Source organism: Motacilla alba, chromosome 4 (genome assembly GCF_015832195.1).
Source record: "Motacilla alba alba isolate MOTALB_02 chromosome 4, Motacilla_alba_V1.0_pri, whole genome shotgun sequence".
In the NCBI taxonomy this organism is placed as follows: Eukaryota; Metazoa; Chordata; class Aves; order Passeriformes; family Motacillidae; genus Motacilla; species Motacilla alba.
Window position 1 is genome coordinate 58,266,386 of NC_052019.1, and position 19,703 is coordinate 58,286,088.

The 19,703-nt window shown below is 37.4% G+C and overlaps 1 protein-coding gene across 7 annotated transcripts in view; it reads left to right on the top strand.

Annotated features, from left to right (window-relative positions):
* The window catches only part of DCLK2 (doublecortin like kinase 2), a 79,122-nt gene that overhangs the window by 23,845 nt on the left and 35,574 nt on the right, over positions 1 to 19,703 (top strand). The gene's annotated exons all lie outside the window — the stretch shown is intronic.

Genomic DNA, 19,703 nt, shown 5'->3' on the forward strand with positions numbered 1-19,703 from the left:
ACCTGGCAGGGATTTGCTTCTGCTTTTTGACTAACGTTGGCAATTGGATGTGTGAAAACCTCATCATTGTCTTCTGTCACAAATCATCAAGAAGCCCAGGAGAGAAGTTTCAGTCCAAGGTGCAAAGGTTTTTTCTGAGAAGTTTTTAGGGACTGAGAGGCCTTTGAATACTCTTGGAACTACTAATTATTTTACAGATTTTCTTGGGTTTGGCACGTGAATACATTTTGATTTCTTACAGCATACTTTACCCTTTACACATTATTTTTTCCAATCTTCTACATCTCAAACATTTGAATTTAAAAAATAAGTAAGTGATAAAGTAAAAAAAGAAGTATTTGTGATACTTACCTCAATAACTTCTTTTTCTTCCTATCTGTATGTCACTGAATATTCAAATTTTAGAACAGTACTAAAGTTAGTGGGGGAATGAAAATGTTTGATGTTTCTTCTTATGGATAGATGTTTGTCTGCAATTTCCAAAGTAATTCTCATGGCTTGCTCACATATTTTGACAATAATTAGCAGGAGATGAAAGTTTCTATTCCTAGAGCTTCTATTCTGGAACTTCATTTTTTCCGTCTTCATTTAAGGCCTGCATAACAAAGTATGAATGACACCACACCTACTGTAATGGACATGAAAAAGTCATGCCAGATATTTTGTTTCAGTACAAATCAAAAACACATTAACAGGAAATTATCAGAAGTAGTGAGAGACTATGTATGTCTAAAAGTGACTGGTAGTTTAGAACCTTATATTATTTTTGTCTGAGGCTTTCTGAAGCCTCTGTCACAGTCTTTTGTAAGAAATAAGATTTACGTGGAGCTTTTGGATATAAACACCTAGCAAAAGTTATTAAGTATGGGGGAAGGGCATGCCTGAAAACTCAGCCTGTTTGAGCAAAAAGCACATCTAGTTTTAAAGCTATTAAAATATGATTAGTCACATGGAGTTTATAAGGCCAGATCACAACACTTAAACCTCCTTTCTTTATCTCTTGGGAGGCAGGTGCAAGCCCAAAGGTTTCTAAACATCTATCTGAAATTGGAAACTTCAGTTTGTCCACGTTGCCTGAATAAGGATTCTTAACTAAGCAATAAAAGCAGCTTTCATTGCATTAGCTCTGTCAGCAGGGTCTTCACTTGGTGGCTGGCAATGGAGGGCATTGTTTCTTTACCAAGAGCCTCCCTGAGGAGAGGAAATGGATTAGTTCTTGGTGCTGTCCTAGGGAGAATGCTGCTGTCATGTAGAAAATAGTTTGTACATACTCTTCTGGTTCGACAAAATAAGTTATAAAAGTCAACTGGTAAACAAAGAAAAGTTAGGTGTATACCTGCTGTGGCTGTTCTCCAGTGGCTGGACACAAATGCACCGTGCACACTGAGGTGTGTTCTTCTGGACTATGGAAGAGCTGTGAGAATAGGTCTCTGGGTATTTCTTCTGAATATTAATCCTCAGTGTTTCACCCTTCTCAAGTTATCAGCTTGTATCTGAAAGTACTTTCAAATATTTTCATGTGCTTTTTGGGTTTGTTTTTTTCTTCATCTGAAGTTGAGTTTGTTGGTGAAATTCTTTTGGACTCACATGTGCATTAGAGGCAAAATTCTCCTCTCTTCCCGTTTGCTTGGCTGATAGCTGGAAATGGAGCTATAGTTTATATGGAATCATTTCCTTTTTCCAAAATTGTAGTGCATGTGTTTCTTCCTTCTCTTCAATGCCATTGAAAATTTATACAGATTCCTGGCAATGTACTGTGAAAATTATCATTGCTCTGAACAAAAATGATTTGCTGCTGTAAATGTTGGGGAAGGATTGAGGGAAAAACTGGGATTTCCCAGACCTCACTGTGAATCCATGTTAGTAGCCTAATAAGAATTACAACACTTTCTCATTTCATGATAGAAAAAAGGATTAAATGAAGTTCAAAACTGGGGAGTGAACTAAAAAAATCTTTTCAGGTGTGACATGAGGAATGAATATTAATATTTCTTTTGTAAATTGACTTTGTTAGGGACGAGTCTGAAGTTAGAGGCTCTTTTTGAACTCATTTCTTTCTCAGTGCTTTATATATTCATATATAATTAGTCTTAAAATGTTTTAGATGATTCATGTTCCTTCATACCATGAGTCATTTTCAGTCTGACTAGCACACTCAAAAAATTTTATTTTTAGCTAAGGGTTAGATATTTTGTATAGCTTTGTAATTTTGTGTAGAATGTTTGTGTAAACTGTCCCCGGATGACAGGGAACAAGTTATAACTTCGTCTTATTCTATAGATATATATTCTTATACTTTTTAAAATTGTCATTTGCTATAATAGTGAGTGCAGGCTTTCTGTGAAATGGAATATTAGCAAAGGAACTCATATTGTAATAGTGTATCACCAGGTTTCAGTGAGAAAAGTAGCATTTTTACCTTGTATACATCTATATAAATACCTGTATGTATATATGCTTGAGGGTTTGTATTTTGTTTATAAATACATAAAATTGTTTTCAGAACTTGTGTCCTCAAAACAACAGAATTTTTTAAATGAAAAGTATATTTGAAACAGATGGCTCACTTCTAATATTCTGTTAGACTATATTCTTTGGCTAAATTTGTCTGACAGTTCTTAGAATTTGATCTATTAGGTTACTCTTCAAATTTGTGGACTTAGGAACATTTACAATTATTTTAAAAATTAAATTCTCAGGTCAGAATTAGAGTTCTGAGAAATTAATTTTCAAAAAAATACCTGCATGTTTTCACTAGTGCATGGATATACATGGAACACTTGACAAGCTCTTCATTTGCAAAACAGTGATAATAAAATTGCTGGTTGCAAATTACTTACTGTGCATCACCTCTTTTGCAGAAACTTGATATCTGCTTTCCTCTAATTTAGTGACCCTTTTCCATCACCTCTCTGATGGGATTTGATTTGCATTTCTCTTGCTTGCTCTGCTTCCACTACTGCGGCATTATTATGTCATTATTATAGTATTAAGATAGCCTTGGAAATGCCCCATGGGATTTATGTCTGAATATGACAGGCTTTTTTATACCACCTTTCCCCCTTTTTCCCCTGCTGTCTGTGCTGCTGGTGTGTGCTGGACAAGGTATTTAAATGGATGTATCTCTGGCTAAGGTGTTAGTTGTGCATATGAGTTGAGGGATAAACTTACCTGCTTCAACACTGCCATCTTTCCAACTTAAAAAGATTGAGTGTCCATGGCTTTTTTTTTTTCTTTTTCTTTCTGTTTTTGTTTTGTTTTGTTTCGTTTCAGGTTTTTTTGGCATATTTGTTGTAGATTCTTTTTGGTTTTCCTGCTGATAATATACAGTTTCTACTGAAAGATAAGTGTAACATTTAACAAATTCTAAAATTGTATCAATGTACCCATAACTGCATGTTCTCTATTGTATAATAAGTGTGGTGTGACTTTATTCAGAGTAATACTATGAGATTTTTATAAACAATTTCCACTGAGAATTTTCACTTACATTTTCCCCTCCCTCTCTTGCAGTCTTTCCTCCAATGTGGAATGAATTGTAGTAAAAATTCTATTTTGTAAGTTAGTGGTATCAATACATTGTTTGGGGTTTCCTTTTTTGTTGCAGCAAAGTATTGAGTCATTTTAAAATCTTTTAGTGGCAAATCTGTTGGAAAGCTACTGGGAACTTTTGGTTGTGACTGTAGTAAAAGTTATATAAAACATTGTATCGGAAGAGTAAATAGTCTTGCAACTTGGTGAAAAATATTTCTTGGGTTTCAGTTGATGAAATTTTGATGCTACTGACCAGTCACATTAGGTAATTATAATCTTACTACGTAGAAAGGTAATTCTTTCAAATGAATACTTTTTCCTAATTGATCTCAGTTCATTGAATTAAAAAAAAAAAAGTTTTATTTTTCTTTGGGTCAATTTGTCCCAAGCTTGATGGTAGTAAGGGATGAGCAACTGTGCTTCCCCAGAATGGTGAAGATTGGAGGGGCCATCAAGGAGTAAATGAAAGGCACTTTTGCAGTGTTTCCTTAAAAGAATGTCACCAGACAGTTTTAGAAAAAGCTGATGCAGCATCTGCCACTTCATGTGGCAGACAATAAATCCCCATAGAGGATTTCTGCACTCATTTGCATATAAAGAGTTTACAATGACACACAATAAATATGGCCTCTACTTCAGTCTACTTAACTGAAGTCTTAATTTTAAAATATTTTATTATTAAAATATCAATAAAATTTGCCAATTTTGAGAAAACAAGTCTCTATTTACTGGGAAATCTGAGTTGGCAGAGGATGACAATACTTTCTAAAGTGCATGACCAAGAGGGTGGCATAGTTACAGACTGAGGGTGGATACATTTGCATATAGCCTATGAGGCATATAAAAATTAATACTAATTACTTTTTAACTTTTATACTTGTTAAAAAGCATAGAATACCTTCTCATTATATAAATGTTTTAAACTTGTGCTCCTGACATCTTTAATATGAGCTTGGAGGGAGATGAAATGTATATCTTTGCAATAGTGCTATTTTCATAACTGCTAATACTCCTAAATTTTTGTGGTTTTCTGTTCTTGTGGAGTCTTACTGCTTTTTGCTTCCCTGCATAGACTTATCGCAGTAGTAACTTGCTGAGGCACAGGGCAATACTTGAACATTCCTTGGGGCTGTGTGTAAACTTAAATTTGAGTTGACAGCACTTAATTAAACATGAAGCATATGATGAGTAACTGTGTGTAGGGGGAGATTGCACGTCTGTTGTGGGTTGTTTTGGAAGTGGTTTTCATTTTTTAAGCCTGCTGGTTTTAGAGTTATCCTAAGTATTACAAATAAGTCAACCAAATCAGGGAAAAGAATCTTCCCTGGAGGACTAGGAACTTTGAATGAACTTGATTTTTGTACTACAGGTATTTCATGCCATATCTTTTACAGCATTGTCCAGATGCTCTTAGGAATATCCATACAGAAAAATACTGAGTTGAGAAAACTCATTGTGAGTCCAGAGAATCTATTGCTCACTTACAGCTCTGAGCTGTTGTGTTTTGTTTGATCTAGATCTTAGATGCAGTAAAGGAATTATAAAAATGAATTTTAGACTTTAATGCAGCTCTGCAGAAAGATGCATTCAGTCCTTCCATGAAGTTGGAGTTCCTCTGTGTTTATTAATAGTCCTTCCTCTTTTTAAAGCACCATTATCTGACTGTCATCTATTGAATGTAAACATTTGTGTAAAAATTACTGAAGTTTGTTGGGTTTTTTGTTGTTTTTTTTTTTTTGACTAGTAAAGAGTTTTGTAACAAAAAATACTGTTACAGCCTATTTTCCACAAAAGAAAAGCCTGTCAGGGAAACATCTATGGAATACTTAGAAGCAGGTTGAACCATAGGTTCCTGGAGCTGCAGTTAACTTTTCCATATGGTGTTCTAAGCAGCAGTTTCAACATAGTGTTCACAGAAAGCAGGTGGTTTCCAAAAACTAATTAGGAATAGAAAAGTAATCACGGATAATTTAAAATTCCCTTCTTGGGGGTCTGTATCTCCCCTAAAAGTATTTTTTTCGGGAGACTCAGGAAAAGGAGGAAAAATATTCCAGTGTTTCAGGATATGCTTTCTGGAAAACCTTTTAGCATTATGCCCATATTTTGGGAATAAATGAGCCACGTTGCTAATTATGCCTCAGACTTTCCACTTGCAGCTGGGTTCAAAAAGACTATTGTTAATATCAAATAGATGATTTGTAGCAATAGAAATTATTTCTCTAATATATTTTTTTTTAAGGCAGCTACTAAGACAGGTTGTTGTTTGGGGAAGGCTTTGCGAGTCAGGCAGGTGTCTGCCAGCATACCTCAAGGCACTGCACAGAGCGCCCTGTAATGCCAGTCCTTTTTAATAAACCACTGGAGAAAATATCACAGTGAAACAAATCAAATAACCGTGGTTGGATATGCTGAACACAGACCAAAAATCAAGACTCTCTCACTGAGTCAATGTGCCAAAATAGCTGGGCTTGGGTTCTAATTTTGAACAGTGAATCAGTTGATCACTGACAGGGCCCCAAGGAGGTCTGCTTGGCATACACACTGAAACTCTACCCAGAGCTAGTAAAAACAACATATGTTCCCAGAAGCTGCTTAGGAAGCTCTTTAAGCACTGGGGAATATCTGCAAAAGCCTTAGACCTTGAGAGTAGAAATAAGGACACCAATAACCTCAATAATGAAGGACTAGTCACCACAGCTATTACACCTGCTTTAGCAATAGTGGCTAAATGGATTAAGGCTAATACTTCTGTAAACAAATGTAAGAATGGTTAAATTCTAACTGGGATTCCAGTGTGGACAGAAATTCTCCTGATTTGTAAGAAGAATTTGTAAGGGCAGGCAGTGCAAAGGGAATCTTTTAGTATAACTGGTTCAAAGGTGATATTCTGACACCTTTAACAACCTGTTTTAGCCTTTTATGCTCTATATAATCTCAAGGCTGGTGATATTCCAGCATTTGAAGAGAATGTCAGAAATCACGCCTAAGGAAGCATTTTCTGCTTTTGGAGCGTTTGATTCTTGTGGTCTAAGGAGAAATAGAGTGACAAGAATTCAGATGTTTCTGACACAAAGCACCTACAAAATCTTAGTAAAATAGATTTGTATTTTGTTTTTTTAAATCAGCTTCTTCAGGATCAGACAGCTAACTTTGTATTAAGTCATATATGTAATGGAATTTAGCAGGAAGGAAAAAAAAGAAGAGACAAATCCCTGTATGTGCTTAAATTATGATGCTTCTCCAGACATTGTGTACTTTATGCATCTGAAATCAATGAAATCTTGACCTGACTGCAGAAAACAGGAGTTTAGTTTGGTGCCATGGTGCCATGTTGTTGTATTTGTCGTCAGAAGCGTGTGACAAGGACAACCTGTACAGTGTTTGCTTCAAATCCTATGTAGTTGTGAGCAGATTCAGTACCTGCTGCTGATGTGCTACTGAACAGAAGCTGGTGCTGCTGCTGGCTGCATGGAGTTGTGTTCTGGAGATATTAAGAGGCTGCCCATATTCCTTTTCTTGTGTTGCTGCAAGCAGACTCTGGTGCACAAGGTGCCTTTCTCTGCCACTGCAAACCCAGGTGCAGGCTGCGCTGTGCTGCAGAGCTCCCCTCTGCATGGAGTATTCTTACTCTTCCAGAATAAATTTTAAAATTATTTAAACACCCCTTTCGGCTCTTTATGTCATGATCTTCTGTGTGCTTAGTCTTGGTGAGGAGACTGCTTTTTAGGAAAATGAGGAGGAACTTTGGAATTTTTTTTTGTTTGTTTTGCAAATTAATCCTGATGATGGTAATGAAAAAAACCCTGTAATCCAAACATTCACAAGTTACTTGCCTGGGTATTTCCATCAGCTGCAACCATTTTGATCCAGGCTGAACATCCTGATACCATTCTCTTTAAATTGCAGTATGCAGCAAAAGCATCAGTGTTGCAGCTTGGATTTGTGCACACTAAGCTGGACCTTGATTAATTCCATTTGTTGAGAGCTGTGATGGAAACAGAATTAAAGCTACCAGAGAACATTGCAGCTACTGTAGCTTCTAATTCTGTGCAAAATAACAATGCAGTTCACTTGCTGAGGCTGCATTTGCTGTTGTTAAGTGCCACAGACCAGCTTAGGATCAGGAGCACAAGGAGCACCCACTGTATCATTGAAGATGATCTCCTGTCACTAGCTGTGTAGCATTGCAGCCCTTATCTGTTCCCAGTTTTGTTGTAAACTGAAACATATTTTGCATTTTTATCTACGTTTGCACTTTAAGTAATGTTTCTGAAAATCCTCTTTCATCAAAATTGAAAACAAATTTGATAGATACATAAAGATGGTAAAGAGAACTAGTTAGACAGAAAAAAACTCCACACAATGGTGAAGCAGTGGCACAAAACTATTTCATAACTACTCTTGCTGATATGGCAATATAACTTTTTTCTTATTAATCACTTTAATAACTTTTGCTTCCACTTCCATAGCCTGGTCTTAGTTTTTAACTTGAAGCAGATGAGGTTTTCCTTGTGGTTTGTGTTTGTTTATTTAGCCAGAAATAGGTGATGACTGATTTATAGGCTACCTAACTTTGCACACGATATGACTTGGAAGAGATCCTAGTGCTGCATTTGCTGGTTTTCTGTCTGTGAAAAAAATATAATCAATGCAGTGAAAAAAAGGAGGTCTGATAGACCTCCGGCAGACAAAGTATGATGAAATGCTTCATGAACTGGTGACTTAACAAGAAAAAAAAGCCCTGAAATTAACAAAAGTACACCAATTCCCATGTATGACTGTATTTAAATGCCTTTTAGAAATGAATTAATGCTTCCAACTTTTTAGATAGAGGAAAAATAGTTAATTGAAAAAGCAGCCCTCAAACAAAAAATACATTTAGTGAACTCTGACTTTATTCTTGGAAAAGCATAAACTTGGGAGACTGACAGTTTAGCAGTTATCTTGAATAGAATTTTGGAAAAAATAGCTTTTGCCAAACCACTGAAAAGGTTTGGTTGGCCAGAATCTCAATATTGTACAAACCCAAATTTTGCATTGGGCCTCCCATTATGTAAATTGGCTTTATGAGTCAAAAGTGGTTTGTATTACAAGGAGTAAATGTATAATTCTGTGTAAATACAAGGGATATTTGCTCCACAATGAGCACTAGGAGTTTGGAAGAATGTATGGATTCAAGTACTGCCAGATATAAGTGGAAGAAAGTGAAAAATTCTTTAAGGATGCCAGCATTGCTTTCTGAGCAGAGCCTTCAGTGTTGAGCTTCACTATTATTGATGCTATGGTTTTATGATTGTGTTTGCTCAATCCATGCTTCATAGTTCAGTGTCTTACAGAAGGGGGAAGCCTGGAATATATTTTAAAGTTTCTTATTTAAAAAAAAAAGGAAAAAATAATAAAGGTTTTGAAATGGATCTTCTGTAACAATCTATGAAATCTTGTTCCTGGTTCTGAAAATTTATTTCCAGATAGAATTAATGATTTCTGAGCTAATAATTTCAAATGAAATTAACTTCCTCATGCATTTCAAAAGCACCTCTGATGTGATTAATAGAGAAGTCCATAAAACATGATGAGGCTACCCAGATGCTTCCAGTGTTCAGCAGCATTTCTCATGTTCTGGCTCAGCAGAAACAGGACTACTTTAGAGGCTTTTAATATTTTGCAGTCTATTGCTGAATTATGACCCTCTAAGCATCTTTACCTTCTGATCTACTCACTCTTCAACTAAAGAAAAACCCACACTGAGTCAGCATTTAGCTCAGAAAAGAAAAGGTTCCGAGTCACCTAAATCCTCTGCCTGACTCACCAAAGTTGAGTTCCAATCTGCTAATAGCAGTATGGCAATGAAAGTATTGTGGTGTGATTTTAAAACAAACCTCAGCAGACACCACAGAAGTCAACTGATTGATAAATGGGGTTTAGCACCTCTTTTGTGTGCTCTTAAATGATCTGGAGAATTGGGCAGGGGTTTAGTTCTGTGTTTCTGGGGGTGGGAGGGGCACAGGGCATCCATTTTGCTTTTCTTCCTGAAATTGTGGAAGGAAGAACTGAGATTTCCAGATATTAAGAAGAAGCATGTGCAGCCTTTTGTTGGGTTTTGTTTTAAGGAGAAACTCACGGAGACACCTTTTCTTCTGGTCTGGCAGTATTGACTCATCGGTTCTTTTGTCGGTGCCTAAAGTGTATTTGTAACACATTTGCTGTCTGAACATGAAATCAAACATGTTTCCATGTCTTCAAATGTGTTTTACATCTGTTTATCAGCTTATTAAAGCAATTCAGGAGCAGCAGCAGCAGACTTGGAAGTAATATTGGTTGAAGTTGGGAGTTAATGAGATTCAACTGGATCTTTGAAAGCCAGATAAAAAGTAGTTTCTATTTCCTGCGGTACATTAATTTTTTTCACATTTTTGAGCCTCTCATCCTTTTATTATCAGCTATAGCCTCATTTTTCTTACTTGATGCCCCTAGCCCAGCATAGCTGTTCCAGTTTCTGTGTACAAGTTGCAAGTACAACAGACTTCAATAATTCATGACAGGCAAAGCGGAGTAAGCATGGAAGTTAATTTGCTGAGCACAAAATACCTCCACACTTTATATGGGTGTATTTTTACACAGAATTTCAGTCCTTTCATCTGTGAAATATCATTGTTTGAAATAGAGAGAACATCCATAAGCTGAATTTTCTTCCAGTGTTTGCAGTTCACTGAGTAGGATACTTCAAGAATCAAGTATCATTAAAAGCTGTGTGTGCTGTTTAGCAAGCTGTTAGCATTGCAAGGTATTGTTACAAACATAGAACTGTAATTTTAGTTAGAAGTACTATTGTTGTTATGCTGAAACAAACAGAACAATAAGTAAATGAAGTGTCTTAAGGGCTAAAATAATGTTAAATGACCAAAACTTAAAGTACATGTGAAAAGCATCCTTCAATCTGTGAGGAGCTGTATGGATTTTATCAAGGTTTGTTGTTATGTGAAGTAGTATCTATGAAGGAAACAGGACTGAGAGAGAGACCTGAATTTATAGGGTACTGAAAGTTTTTTTCCCTTCTATTGCAGTGCTATGAAAAACAGCTTTGAATGAGTGCAAGATGAAACCCTTGACACAGGAACTCGGAGAGCAATAGATTTTTTTGTACCTCTACATCACAATATTAAATTTCAGTGAATCACGCATTTCAACTAATACTTTGTACCTTAGAATTACTTAATTTGATTTTTAATAGAATTTGAGTAGAAAACTGAATTTAGCATCTCCTGCATGAACCATTCAAGCCACGGGAAAAACATAGAATCATGGAATTATCAGTTGAATGGCCCTTTAAAGGTCATCTAATTCAACCCCTCTGTGATAAGCAGGGATATCTTCAACTAGATCAGGTTGCTCAAAGCCACATCCAACTTGACCTTGAATTTTCTCCAGGGATAGGGCACCCACAGTCTTGCTGAACAACCTGTTCCAATGTAAAACTATAAATCTCTAATTTAAAGCTTAAAGATTAATGAAAAATTATTTGTACCTGTCATCAAAGGACATTTCCAGCTATACGCCTTTTGTTTTATTCTTTCTGCACTGGCCACAAACTGAGTTTGAATTTCTTACTTGTCTGTGGAAAAATAGTTCTCATCTTAAGAGCTGCGGCTTTTGTAATGTCTCCAGGAAATTGTCTGCCCATAAACATTGGAAACTTAGGATTGCAATGGGTTATTGATTAATGCTACAGAAACTCTTCTGATCTAAAGAACCAAAAAACCTGAAAGTATATAGAATATTTGCTCACATAATTTTGGAGATTTTTAAGTTTTTCATAGTATGTGGATGCCATGTTTTTCAAGTAGGCTGATTAGCCAAAGGCATGATTTCTATAATAGTGCAGGATAGGTGATGTTTGGGAAAAAATGGTAAGACTTAAATTTTAACTTCATTTGTATTGTGGAACAGGGTGTCATTAAATCAGTAAGATTTTATTAAATTGGGTGAACCAGATACCTGTCCTTATATATGCCCTTTTCCTTTTAATGTTCTTTCATAATACAAGTAGCTTTTATTTTTAGCCTAGCTGCTTGGTGGTGAGATGGAAGGTTAGCTGTGTGAAGTCAGGTGCTATTTTTGGCTCTGTATTAGGCTTTCCAGTTATGCCACTTAAGGAGAGAATCTGTTTTGCTGACTGGTGAACTGGGGTGATTAATGCACCTATGGGCAAAGATATCCTTGTCTTGTAACTGGAAATCCTTTTGTTTGTTTTTCTCTTCAGACGGACTAGATTATGTTCACAATCACAAGGTGCACTTGCTGATTTTCTGTTTCCAATTTCCACTTACTGCATGTTTAGTAAGGCTGTTGTTTCTTTGTGTAACTCATGAAATTGAGAAGCATGGCATTAAATTTCACTGTTTAATATACTGAAATTATTGACTCTTGTTGAAGTTGTGGACAAGGCTGAGGTAAAGGTTGTTCAGGGGTGTTTTGTGTTATAGAGGCAGAAGAGTTGTACAGAGCGATTCAAAATTAGTCAAGATTTCCAGGATTTTAGTACTTTTCAACTGTTATTTTCTGATATTTAAATTGCTGCACATAATCTGTGCAATATTTGAAATGCCATTTTGCAGACAGATCAGTTTTGCCCTTTGGAAAAACGGGTGAACGGACCTTGCCAGGAAGTCCTACTGCACTGGAAGTCCTTAAGAAATAGATATATGTAGGAACTCGCTTTAACTTATGCATATTCCTACAGCTTATTTTTCTTCCTGTCATTTCCATTGCAGTTAGGATGATGTATTTGAATCACATCCAAATGCAATCTTCTATTTCCACATGTTCATTTTCAGAAGTAAATTTTTGAGATGTTAAAAAAATACATGCAAAAATCATTTCGAAATTGAGATCAAAAACTAAAATGTGAGATGTGCTCTGTTCTGTCATCTGTTCCCAACAGCTGTGGGGCTGTGTGAGTTGTAGTGACCTGACTAGTCTGTTTATTCAGTATTTCTGCATTGTCATACTGTAATAGGCGTTTCCTGGGCTTTCTGCCAGACTTTTTCTGTTTACCAGGCAGCAGGCAAAGATTTAACATTTCTGTTTCCTTTCTTACTCCTTATATTCCCTGTGGGATGGAAGGGCTCGTCTTCTCCTTTTTTCACTGCTGTTCCTTGTCATGAAATATCAGTGGAAAGAGGTTCTTTTTCTAATGGTCAATGTAATTATGTGACACAGCCACTGATTAAATAGTCATTTAAGAAGCTGACCTAGAAGAATTGCTCTCATTATGGTCTTTGTTTCAATTTTTTTTCCCTTTTCTCTGTTTTCCTAAATAGGTTAATGAGCTCCCTTTATCCAAGGCAGACAAATTCAACATTTACAAATTATTAAAACCAGAAAACTTTGTTTTTCTCTCGCAGCTTACTGAATTTATTAAACTTGAAGGACAAAACAAAAGGATGCAAGATGCCAAACCTCAAGTGGTAAATTGGACAATGTCTTGTGGAAGCTCTGACCTAGAAATCGGATTAATTTCATAGTTTATTGCAGTGTCCAGCAGAGCTGAGGATGCCCTCAGACCTTTCCCAAGCTGTGGTTGTGCATAGCTTCATGAATGTGGATAATTTCACTGACTGCAGTGGGACTGCTGTGAAGTTTAAAATTAACCGACGGCATGGGCTTAAAAGGGGCTTTTAGAGTAAGAGTAGACCAAAAAAAGAAGTGAATTACTTAAATTAACTATAGAGAAAAAGGACCTCCAAGATGCTCTTTAATATCTGAGGTAATTTTGCTGGTCAAGTTGCACAGTCATATAACAGAAGATCAAATAATGAATTTTAAATTTTGCAACAGAGTCGATATTTTTGTATTCTTTCAGGATGATCCAATCTGTTACCGTATTTCATGTTTCCTTGGCAGACAAAATAGTTGTGCATTTGAGCCTCCGAAATTAAGAGGCATTTGACCTAATTCCAATTATTTCCAGAGAACAAAGGAGGGATTTTTGTCCCTTCTTGTCTGCTAATGACCTCATGGAAGTTGACTGTTGGGGAAGTTATTGTGGCGCTTTGCATAGTCCTCATAGCTATAGCCAGTAGGAAAGGTGTGGGTGTCTAGAGTCTTACCAAGCTCACAGTTTTATGTCCTCGGACTTCAGTGCTCCCCAGCCTACCCTAAAGCTGTTTTGGGCAGATTTGGCCAGTCTCTGTAGCATTTGAGCTCTGTCAAGCCTTAAGTCAGAGGTTAGCAGCTTGCTTACCCTTCTCTTGGTGTTGTGTAGTTTTGTGCACGTTGGGAGTTCCCAGAGGGATTCTGTAGTAGAGCTGTTACAGAGGACACACATAAGCTGGTGAGGAACAGAAGCTTTTGCAGGTGTCAAGTGCTTCTTCATTTCACCAGCAGGAATCTTACCAGTTTGACCTGATTTTCCAGGCTTACTACAGATCTGATGTAGCAGTGGGTTTTGTTGCTGTTCTTGTGTACAGTGTGGGCTTCTGGCCCTTGAACAGTTTCTCTTTTTTTTTGCCTGCTCCCAAATTGCTTAGCACACTTGCCTTTGACACTATGTCATTTCTGTGAAGTGAATAGGTTGTTAATTAAAAAAAGAATGCTGGCAATTACGGTATTTTTTGAAAGGGCATGTCATAGTGTCATTGGTTTGACTTTTCTCAGTATTTCTCCTTCCTGGGTATATTCTAGCTACCCATCTGGCTATTTCCTCACTGAAGACATGTCACAAAACATGGCTCAGGATAACCAGGCAAATAGCTGCCATAATTTTGTACTGAACTTCTTGTTTGCCTCTTGGTTAGTTGTGAAGCTCACTGATGGCTTAGTAAGTAATTGAGAATATTGGTCAAACACACCCCCCCTTTCCCTTGATCAAGTTATTCTGAGAAAGAATAGAACCAAGGGGAATTTCCAAGGTAAAAGCTCCTGTGTGAAAACCATGGTGCTCAGTAGGGAAGGGTGGGAATGCCCTTTTCACCTTCCTTTTTGAGTTCCTGAGGCTGCCCAGAGGAAACTTCGCTTTGAAAGTTAAGCCTGCTGTTGGTGGTGATGGAGCTGAAATGGCAGACAGACAACTGACCTGTTTGTGCAGGAATGCTTTCCTTGCATTTTGCACCATAAACCCTGGAAATGTAAGGCTGGCAGCTTCAGAAAGCACTGCAAGAATTTTAATAAGTCTGAATGGCAGTGAAGAGGAAATGACAGTGCTAAAAGTGTTTCAAAAGAGGAAATAAAAATGGTGATTGCAAATATGACCTGACTGGTTAAGTTGACAAATATTTTACTTTTGCTTACTCAGAAAAAAAGTTGATGCAAGGGGCAAAGGGCAGAACTGCCAGGGCAGCACAGTTATAATCTGTCCCAGTCAGAGGAACAGCATTTCCTACAAGAAATGTGGAGACCCCTCCCACTTAAGGCAGTAGCAGGGAGGTTGTATCTAGATTTGTCATGCTGACGTTTAAAAAATTGTTCACATTTTTTTTCAGCATTTCATGGGGGGAAGAAAACCACTGTAGTCCTTGAAGAATTTCAGCCTCAAATGCCTGTCTCAACTGCTGAGCTGAAAATGCATTCACAAATCCAGCTGTTGCTGTGCATGCTAGTTTTCTTTTTGCCTTGTATGTTCTGTGCTTCCTTTTAAAAATATTTACACCATATCCTGTTTTATTGAAGTCAGTAGATAGAAGTATTTCTTCCATTGTTAAAACAAATACAAATTATCTCTTGTATTTTTTACGGTTTTGATGTTTTAGATCCATTTTTGGCTGCTGCTGAGAATTTGTCATCCAGAGACGCTTTCCCCAGACAGAGGGTGTGGCTTTCAGGCTTAAACTGTGCAGTCCTGTAGCTGATTATTTAAATGGAATCAGACATACTAAATTAAGCCAAACTATTTGTCTTTATAGCCCTTCCTTCTACGTTTAGAATGAAGTACATTTGTAGAGCTGGAATAGAGACAGTTTACTCACCAAGCTCCTGGCTGGGGGCTGTTGATATATGATCACAGAACTCTGTCGAGTGCTACAGATTTCTGGGAATTTGAATTTCCAGGAATTTTACAAGTGTTTATAAAACCTTCTTGGCTCCAGTCTCTCTCTCTCTCTCTCTTTTCTTTTTTTTTTTTTTTTTTTTAAGTACTTTTCTTCTGGAGATTGGAGGAAAAATATTGTCTGGATAAACCTTCATCTATTTATTTCAATTTTTGCCCATTGTATCTTCATCATAAAGGGCAATCAATAAATACATGATGAGTTCTATTTATAAACAGTTGATCATTGTTCATGTTTTTTCTGGAGGGGAAAGTATCTTCTGTTTGTTAGATGAGGTGGAAGTAGGGATTGATGTAAATCACATTTCAAGGCGTGTGTGGTGGTAAGGGGAAAGGGATTTCCATATGGATGACAATTTGTATGTTCTTATCTAGTGGCTTTATCTGACTGAAGAAGCATTTCTTTGAAAAGAGCAAACTTCTTTGGCTTTAAATATCTGTTAGAAACATAAGCCAATTTTGAAAGGTAAGTATCATGGGTGTATGTGACATTAAAGCACTGCACTAGTAGACAGCAGTGGATCAGGAGCCTGATTTTTCAGAGATGTATTTTTCTCCATTCTTTTTCAATGCCCTATGTTTGTGGGTTTGTTTTTTTTTTTTTCTGCATTTAAACCACATTTTTTGTGCTTTTAGCTGTAGAGTTTGTAGTACTTTGACCAGTAATTGCCTTCCAAGCTGTTGTTATACCTGACACTCCTGTAACATAGTGCATATTTAGTCATATGTGCCTCTCTAAGAGAGGTCTTTGTGTTTGTCAAAAACTTCATCCAGTGTCTCAAGATTTCATTCCTTCAGTTGAGGTCGATTTTGAGCCCATCAAGAAGCAGGGATGCCCTGAGTGGTTTGTGCATGGTCTCAGAAAGCTGTGGAGAGAGTGCCAGTGAAAAGATTCTGAGGAAAGGACTGAGTGCGAAACCAATTCAGTCTTACTCACACATTCTCCACTCTGCTGTGTGTAGAGACACATTTTGAAGAAAAGCAGTGCAGCAAGACAACCTGAGCAGCCTTGAGTTGTCAGAGGAGCACCAGTGAGTCATTTCTTGTTTCAAAGAAAGGAATAGCAGCGGAGTTACCAGGTCACAGGAAGTGCTTGTCTGGGAAAGGGTGTTGCATTTAGAAATAAATAGGGTTTAGCATATTGAAACATGCAAAGTCAACAGAAAAGTGCTTTTAGCACTAAGTGTGACAAAACAAAGAGTGGTTAAGACTATGGAAGGATAGTGGAAAGAGAGGCAGTGTTATAGCACACTAGTTTGATAAACTAAATCTTTGTTCCTAACTTTCTGGAACACCTGACATCCTATTCATATGCACAGATTCCACAGCTAATGAAACTTAAAGAAAAAAAGTTTTCAAGATTTTTTTGTTTATAAATTTCTAAACGGATTGCATCCTGATTAAAGTAATAGAAACCCCTCTCCTATGGCCTAAGTTCAGATATTCTTTGGAGTGGAATTATATGATTTGCGAGTTAGACCATGGTGGACTTGCAGAATTCAAAATCACATGCAAACAAGTTAATAATTTCAACTCAATGATTTTTTGAACACTGAGCAAAAATCTTTTATCATTAATTGCTGTGTATACATTTATTTTAATTCTGTAGGAGATTAAAACTTCATTTTTACATCAGTTTGCACCTGGAGAAATCCTCACTTGACTTTATTACAATAAAAGCCTAGAAAAATAACTATTAGGTTGTGCTTTTAGAAAAATGCATTTCCACTCATTTAGTTTTGAAAATTCTTTCCTTGCCTCGTAATGTGGGGGCATTGGTAAATTCTAGCAGGTCTTTATTCTTTGTTGCATACACTTGTTCAATACTTGTCTCATTCTTGTGTATTTTAGGTGTAGCCAGTCTGGATTATTTGTGGGGAGAAGGGAGACTTTGAGTATTCCCTGCTGGAATATAGTGAGCATCTGAGTAAAGCTTTATCATAGCTGTGTTTGTCTGGCTTTCAGTTATAATTGTATTTAACACATTTTACAGTAAGGCGAATACTTTTTACAGTAAACTGTCTTGCTGTGTGACTGACAGGTGGGAGTCACACAGGTCAGGCACACCGTGTGGGAGCAGGCAGAGGCTGGCCTCAGCCTGAACTCCAAGATAGAGGTGCTGTGTCTCCACCTTCAGCAGCTTATCTGATCACTGGCACTCTGGATTACTTCTGTGCGTTTTTGCCTGGGGAAGCTCTGTGTACACGAACATGTGAGGAAGGATATGTGGGAATTACACATTTCTTAAAATTCATTATTCATTCCAATTCCTACTAGCCATTTTCAGCAGATTTTCTGGAGCATTTCTAATGTTGTTCCTGTCATCTTTTGTGCACAGATCTGAGCCTTACTCTGTAGAATTGCTCTGCAGACAACAAAGGGATGCTGCTGCTTGCAGTTATACCCCTGTGTATTTCCCAGACTCTGACATAAAATCTGTCAATCCTTCCTCCCTTACTCTCAGTTCAGATGTTAGACTGGATGGGTTAAGGGGTGAGGTGAGGCAAGGCTTTCAATCAGAAGAGAAAGATTAATTTTAGGCACTGCTAAACCACAGCATTTAACTCCAACCTGCTCGAAATAGCACTGCAAGGGCATCAGGAGCAGAGATGGGCAGGCAGAGCTTGTGGAAATAGCTCCCAGGTTTAGGGACTTTGAGTGTGAGCTTGCACCTCCCAGAACATCTCTGCCGATGTCCTGCCAGTGCTGCTGGTGAGCAGTGTCCTGACAGTGTTCTGGGCGAGCGGGATGTGTTCTGGAGCTTTTTCACAGTGTTTCCTGTTGGCTTGGTTGTTGGATTCCGGAAATCTGTGGAAATGATGATGAAGTCCTCTTGGTTATTAAGCCGAGAGGAACAAATCCCAAGTTAGCAAAACTTCTCTTAAATTTGTGCAGCCTTTTGAATCCAGTTGTTGGTGCCTCTTTTTGGTTAACTAAAAGCAGCAGTTTCAGGCAGAGCTGAAAATCTCTCATCAATGACGGCCGACTGTCATTGCATCAGTAAGGCGGCAATAAAAGGATTTTGGTGCTGGCTGTGGCCCTTTGGCTGCATGACACAGTGACACAAATGCTGGATGCTGTGAGTGGCTCTGGGCTGAGGATCTGGCTGCTGTCCTGGGGGAGCTGCCATGACAACCCCACTGCTGGTGGGGAATGCCCTGGGCCATAGTTCCTGTGGAGAGCCCAGGGTCACTGGCATTCCGAGTGGCTCTGGGATATTGCAGGCGCCACAGACCCTTTCCTGTACTGCTGCTGATGTTTGCTGTTATCACAGTGGGTGAAATATGCAAATAGTCTTGACAGGTATCTGGGAAAGAAAAAAGCTGGTTTCTCTGAAAGCAGATTTTTGTATTACTTCTTTGATTTCATGGCTTTACCAAATGATTTTAACTTCTACTACTAAATTTCATGTGGGCATGCAATGGTAAAAAAAAAAAGGGAAACTACTGTACATTAAAATGTTAATGCGTTTATGTCTAAAAAAGTAGCTTGCTTCCTGCAAACACTTTTTTCCCTTGCAAGGGAATTAGAAATTCTTGTTGTGGCTTTTTGGTTTTAACTATTTTGAAAGCAGACACTTGTTCCTTCACAAGGTGATTTTTATTGACTTTTGAGGATGGAGATGTTTTCAAGATATTTGGTTTAGTGTTTTTAGAGAATGTCTAAACCATCTTTTCTTTCTGAAATCTCGATCCTTCTTGACATACATTACTTGGATAACATCATTATCCAAGTAGAATCATTACCCATATAATTAAGAACAGACAACTGCAAAAAGCATGGAAGGGACTCTGTTTCTTTATTTTCTTGAATATGAAATACCTTTTAATAAAAAGGAGAATGACTTCATTTTTTTTTTAGCAGGACACTAAAACATGGAAATTAAGTGCCTCAGAACATAAACCCCAATTTGCAGATGCAATCACTTTAATTCAACAGATCTTCCCACAAGCAGTCAATGTATTCTTAATACATGAATCTTTGACATTTGAATAGTGTTTTCAGATGTTCCTGTCAAAGCAATGTATGTGTAGTTATAGGTAAAAGTCATCAGTGTGCTCATGTAACTATAAGCAAAAATACAGGTGCTAAATATAAGAGTTTTTGGAGGTAAGGGGCAGTCATA